Below are 6,506 nucleotides of genomic sequence, written 5' to 3'. Positions count from 1 at the left end.
TCTTTTACAGAGTTAGCTCCATTACGTTTGAATTATACAGTACATTCTAAATACAAGTTAAAGTTTCTTTTTGTCTGCAAAAACATATATCTCCCCCAACATGCCAACTGTTCTGAGCTTCTTTGGTTCAATAGTTTCAGAGGAGATGCGCTGACAAGGTAATTCATTAAGATTTTTGGCAAATTTGTAAATTCAAAGGGGCAAACTCCTGCAAAAATTAGGGGATCAAAATTTCCTGGCAACATGCACAATAACATATGATGTTCTTGCTACATACCAAGTTTTGTTAAATTAGATGCAGTAGTTTCAGAGGAACTGCGCTGACAAACTTTGTGAGGAACATATGGACAAGCCAAAAACATGCCAAAAACAATACATGTATGTCTCCACACCAAAGTGGGGGAGACTCAATGAACTTGTAATTTCTATCTCCTAAGGTCACCTTATACACATTATGCCTGATTCTTATACCTGGTGTGAAGTAAAAAATGCAGAGATTTATTGCATTACTTTCAATTTTTTTATACCTGGTGTGAAGTAAAAAACACAGAATTTTATTGCATTGCTTTTAAATTCTTTATACCTCACTACGTCCATAAATAAACATCACAGTGTTGTTTGCCAATTATTAAAATCCCAGCACAATAACATTTACCTCAACAGATGATTAAAATCCCAGCACAATAACATTAATTACCTTTCAAGGGCAATCACACTTATATGGAGTGGTCTGACAACTATTATCCCTGAAGATGTTGTAGGCCTTATGATAGGAATCATTTCAGCAATTGAAAGTTTCATTCTATCTATCATAGTTTTCAAGATATAGGCTGAAAACTGTAAAAAAAAAGTCATTTTTCACCTCTCAAGGGCAATAACCCTTACATGGAATCGTCTGACAACTTTGATCCCTGGAGACTTTTGTAGGCCTTATAATAAGGATATTATAAAAAACAAAAATAACAACTTTCATTGAATTCTGTATAATAGTTTCCGTGGAGAAGATTTTTTAAAGTAAAAACATCAAAAAAAGCAAAACATATCCAATAAGGGCAATAACTCCAACATGGGTCCACAGATTTTCACCAAAATTTGACCCAGATAGATCTCATCATGCTAAATATTTTACCCATGTCAGAATTTAGCTAAATCTAACAGTTTTGGAGATCTATATATATGCAAAAATCTGCTGTCTGACCCCTATGTTCTATTTTTGGTAACGGCGGCCATGTGTTTTAACTGATCATAAATCCAAACTATCATTTTGTGCAGGATACTCTTAGGAACAGTCATTATAAGTTTCATGTAAATCTATTAAGAAATCGTTAACAACGATGATGGACACCAAGTAATGGCAATAGCTCACATGGCCTACGGCTAGGCGAGCTAAAAAAAATAAAAACAACTGTTATTTTTGTGAAATAAGCTTGTAATTTTGGTACAATTCAGCAGAATGGCACAAAAAATATGCTTGATCTGTAACTCATCATAGTCGACTCATACACCAAAAATCAGCCCCATAATTGCAACTGTCTGAAAAAATTTTATTTTTGTAAAATTTCAAAAAGTCAAAGGCCCCTAATTTCCGTAAAAATCAGTGAAGTGGAACAAAAACGTAAACTTGATCTGTAACTCATCATGGTAGACTCAAATACAAAAATCAACTCATTATCTGCCAGCTTTATAAAACAAGAGGCTCCCAGGATTTGCATTGCTCACCTAGCTAAATCTTTGCCTTTCAAGGGCAATAACTCTAACAAGGAGTCCGACAATTTTAACTCATGTAGACTTAAATACGATTTTTCATAAGGATCATTTCATTAATTGAAAGTTTCTTTCTATTATAGTTTTTAAGATACTGCCTAAAAACTGCTAAAAACCTCTTTGACTTCACTACCTTGACCCATTTCTTTGGGCCTACATGTATCTGTTACCTATTCGAGTTTGACTGGTCTATCATTACCCTCACATGCAATGCTCAGTATAAAATCCCTCAAGTTGGATTATCTCCCTTTGGAGTCCCCAACAGTAACTTCATGTATATTCCTTCATGTACATCTACATATGATGCAAACTTTCCTTGACAGTTTCATCAAAATCCCTTCAGCAGTTTATGAGTTGTGCTTACAAGAACTGTGGCCAGTTGGATGGACAAACAGACAGACATGGAGATTCCAATATATTTCCAGACTTTGTTAGCAGGGAGTACAAGACAGTGTTTTTAAATACCTGAATCCTTAGTACATCAAGAGCATAGCAGAGTAGTAGTTAATCTTTACAAGCCAGACTGCAGTACAGTTCCATTCAATTCAACTTTGATGTCTGTAAATAAATTTAACATATAAATGTGCCATGTACATATGTACATTTTAGATATCTTTATGAAATATTAAGCTGTATGGAGTGTTGTGCTAGGTATACTCCTACTGGTACAGGAAGCTGACATTGGAGAGCAAACAAACTTGCTTCTTACTTACATTTTACATGGTCATATATAAATCCTCATACAAAATTTGAAATCCATCCCCTGGGAGTGGAATAATTTTAAGTAAAAATATTCTCAAAGAAATACAGACAAGGTGATACCAATATGTACAATGTATGCAGCAATACATACATGTACTTCCAGAAAAAAATTGAAATGATAACTGGTGCAATGCCATTGATATTATTATTATGTTTTTTTTTCAAGGAGATGTGCATGTATGTTACAATGTATGTGCACAAACAAAATTGTATAGTTAGGCAAAATAAGTAGGTATAGAATTACAGCACAAAAAATATGGTATATATATAACATTTTAAACTAAATGTTTGCCTTACATTTTCCCAACTAACAAAAGAATATATCATACTTTTTTGTGGAAGGTTGTTAAAAAAGATTATCTTTTTAGCTGAAAAAAAAACAAAAAAAAAAGTGTCTTTACCTACACTCATCTGAATGAACAAAGTGCTTTCCTCATTTGTCTACCCCGGACTTGACTTTTTATGAGCAACTCTGGGGTTGTTTCTAGAAAAACAGAGGACGCTTACTCTACCGATGCACCTGCTCCATCCTCCCAGTTTTTAGTGGAGTCCGAGTTGCTCATTTACTTTTGTTACTTTGTATGTATGATTTTAGTTACTTTATGTTCTTTGTTGTGTATGTCTGTTTTCCATGTTTGGTCTTTGTCCTTGGGTTACATTCTTTTTATTACCACTATAACCTTGGTTCCTTTGATTACTCTTTCACTAAGTACATCCATTGTACGACACAAATAAGAAGTTACAGTGCTCTCGTACTTTGGTTTGATCCTTGCCAGGGCATATTAGAATCACTGTGCACATCATGCAAGACAGCTTTTTCCCTCCTGCAAAAAAATAAATTCAATGCTGTTCATTCCATAAGTAATGAAACCTGAACAAAAGACACCCTTGTTTCATCATTAGTTTGATAAAGTAGTGTATTTCCTATAGAGACATACATATGTAGCCCCAATACATAAAAAAAGTGTAAAATTTGCTTATGTTATTCAATACTTGCTATTGGCCTATGGAAGGAAATTAGGTAATGAAAAACACATATTTTTAACTAAAATGCAGTTTTTTTTCTGGTAAAGCATAAAATCAGCATTCTAACTTCATAATGTACACAATATGATAGTGCGGTGTATGCTAACAAATCACAATGCTTACATGAATCTTTTAAGAAGGTTATTTTCAAATAAAGTGTCCAAATACATAAGGCGGTCATGCTATGGCAGGGCACAGTTGTTCAGTCAAACCTCTAAAACCTAGCAACTGACATCTATTCTTGATTGTGTATACCTATATAAGACAGAACATTGTATTTATGACATGAAAAATCACAATTTGCCACAATATTACCAAAACACATGAAATTCACATGCTTTATGCAATGACAATTAGGCCTCGGACTGAATGTTTAATTGTATTTGTATATGTACATGCGCTTGTCTACTGCCTGTAAGACTTAAGTTTAAGAATTTAAAACTTGTGCATGTCGTCTGAGTGTTTCCTTCATTAGGCTTTATTGCTGAAATTATATTCTAAGACTTTGTCATTTCAAAGGTCGATTCACAGTTGTATTCTGATACTACTATGCTAGCATAATGTACTATATCAGGACAGGCAATGCTTTTTGTGTAATTCTAATGAAATTGGTAATGTCAGAATATCATTACATGTATCTTTTTACTTCTAGGAACAATGAGTTAGTGTAACTGATCAGTAAATACATGTACATGTATAATCCAAGTTATTATAAGTTTATGTATATTTATAAGGGAAATTTGAAAAAAAATGTCTTCATGATTTTGACATACATATGTGTGTTGTCATTTAAGCTGTTTTCTTTTTTACTTTTGCCACATTGTTATATACTTGTTCATACATGTATATTGCTCTTGTAGCATTTAATTGCGTCTGAGTTCGCAAAATAAAGTTGTCTTTTCTGGTATGTGTCTCTGGAAGTATATAATGTAGGTTACCAGAAAATATGGACTTCCACAGGGCTATGCCATAATCTACAGCTTATTAAAGAAACAGTGTTCTCCCCAGGCCATTATAGCACTGTAGTTTGCAGCACTATGATTTCTTAGCACTGTGCTATAAGTAATTCATTTTGGTTAGAATGCACTATGGGCACTGTGCTATAATTTTAGAGGAAGGCAAAAAGATCTGTGCTATGCCAGTAAGCACTGTGCTATTTAAAACTTATGAGGAGAACACTGAGAAATGATTGTGGTTAGTTGTTTTGTGCAGAATTGATTTCAATGATTGTGGCTCATACATGTACACTGTACATGTACATGTATAAATTTGACAGACAGATTTGACCAGAAGGTTGATACATGTGCATGTACAAATAGAAGTTGAATTCTGAATTAAAAATGTAGAAACTAAAAATGTCAACTACATGTACATTGTACATGTAGTAGCTTTATATTTGATTATTCAGGATGTTAAACAGTTTGAGTCCATTAATCTGCATGTACATGTAGGTGTTTCATGTAATTTACAGTAAATTGAAAATATACCTGAATGTTACACAAACTGGCACACTTCTAAAATGTGACATGATCTTTTAAAGATCATGTCATACATAATCATTATTTTTTAACGCCAAAACTAATATATACGTGTACATGTATGTTTGAATTTCCTTTTATTTTAACCCTTTTGTTGCAATATACATGTAATCTAAGAATAATGACATGTTTATAAGACCAAGAAAAATAAACACACACAACAAAAAAGAACATGAAATGTACATGTATAGAAATAAAAAAAATGAGTAACCCAGAATCCACAAAAAAATTGTGAGCATGGACCCGGCGAATCGGTAGGAAAAGCATACTCTATTATTCTAGAAATAACTGCTGAGTTGCTAAAGTATTTCAAGTCCAGGTTCTACGGGAGAAGTAGTAAAAAAAACCAAAACATTAAAAACTACTATTACGGTGTAATACATACATGTAAAATAAGCACAATTTGCTCAACATTCAACAAAGTAAAGGAATGTTAGCAGTGCGGTGACAGTTGTGAAAGAGAAATGTTCTTTTAGAATTCACAATGTTACTGTCCAGATGTAATGATATTGAATTTAACTGTTTTTTATACACGTAGCTTCAGCAATACATGTACATTGTAGCTGTAAGTAAAAAAGAAACAAGATTAAAACCCTATGTTTACATCTTTTGATTATAGATGCTTATCTGAAAAAATGCTTTTTGAATTCACATCTTTAGTTAATAATAACCTGTACACTTAAATAATATGGGCTAAACCAATGGTCTGACAGTTCGTTAGTCCAACAGGTTGATGGTCTGACAGTTTGATAGTCTGACAGCTCTAAGAAATGTTATTGAAAAGTAAAAGAAACAACTCATCCATGTACATGTATATCTCAGTCTATAGGGATACATTACCATAATAAGGTAAGTTGGTGTGTTCAGGGCATAAACAAATGAGACATGTTTCTTTTTTTTTCTGGCCCGACCAGTTGTCTGTCACATATCTTCAAAGCGCATATCCAACGAAACTACAAAACTGAATACATGTATAATGAAACCAGTCAATAGGTGCAGATATTTGCCTAGTTCCCCCTTGTAGGCAGTACTATCAGTCAAATTAATTGTTAACTTTTAAAGACAAAAATTATGAGAAAAGACTTAAGTAGTAGTCTTTGTAAGAATCATGCAAAGTCTGTAATATGTGATGCACCCCAAAAAAAGGCTACATATTTTTGTTGTTATTATGCTACTTAATAGGTCTATATGATAAAATCTATAAGCATTTATTCCAAAAGTGTCAACTCTTAGAGATAATCCACATTGAAAATCCAATAGTTTCTATTGTATTTTAGTCACTTACAGAGTAATCTCCCTTAAATTTAAATTCTATGTACAGTGCTTTATGATTTTTATTTCCTAAGAACAAGGGTTATATGGAGAGCCACATATTAATTTCTGTTTACTTTAAACATTCTAAAATAAATATGGTAC

The 6,506-nt window shown here is 32.9% G+C and overlaps 1 long non-coding RNA gene across 1 annotated transcript; it reads right to left on the bottom strand.

The window, feature by feature from the left end:
• Window positions 1–2,086: 2,086 nt before the first annotated feature.
• LOC148597068 (uncharacterized) lies at window positions 2,087–3,809 on the bottom strand. The gene is made up of 3 exons (XR_015919189.1): window positions 3,676–3,809; window positions 3,283–3,350; window positions 2,087–2,322 (listed from the first exon to the last, which is right to left on the bottom strand). It is a non-coding gene; the product is annotated as an uncharacterized LOC148597068 (long non-coding RNA).
• Between the last annotated feature and the right edge of the window lie 2,697 nt (window positions 3,810–6,506).

The sequence above is a fragment of the Perna viridis genome, chromosome 15 (genome assembly GCF_037379345.1).
Source record: "Perna viridis isolate PV_CMFRI_1.1 ecotype Kerala chromosome 15, ASM3737934v1, whole genome shotgun sequence".
NCBI classification, from domain to species: Eukaryota; Metazoa; Mollusca; class Bivalvia; order Mytilida; family Mytilidae; genus Perna; species Perna viridis.
This window is presented reverse-complemented; position numbering and strand designations above follow the sequence as displayed.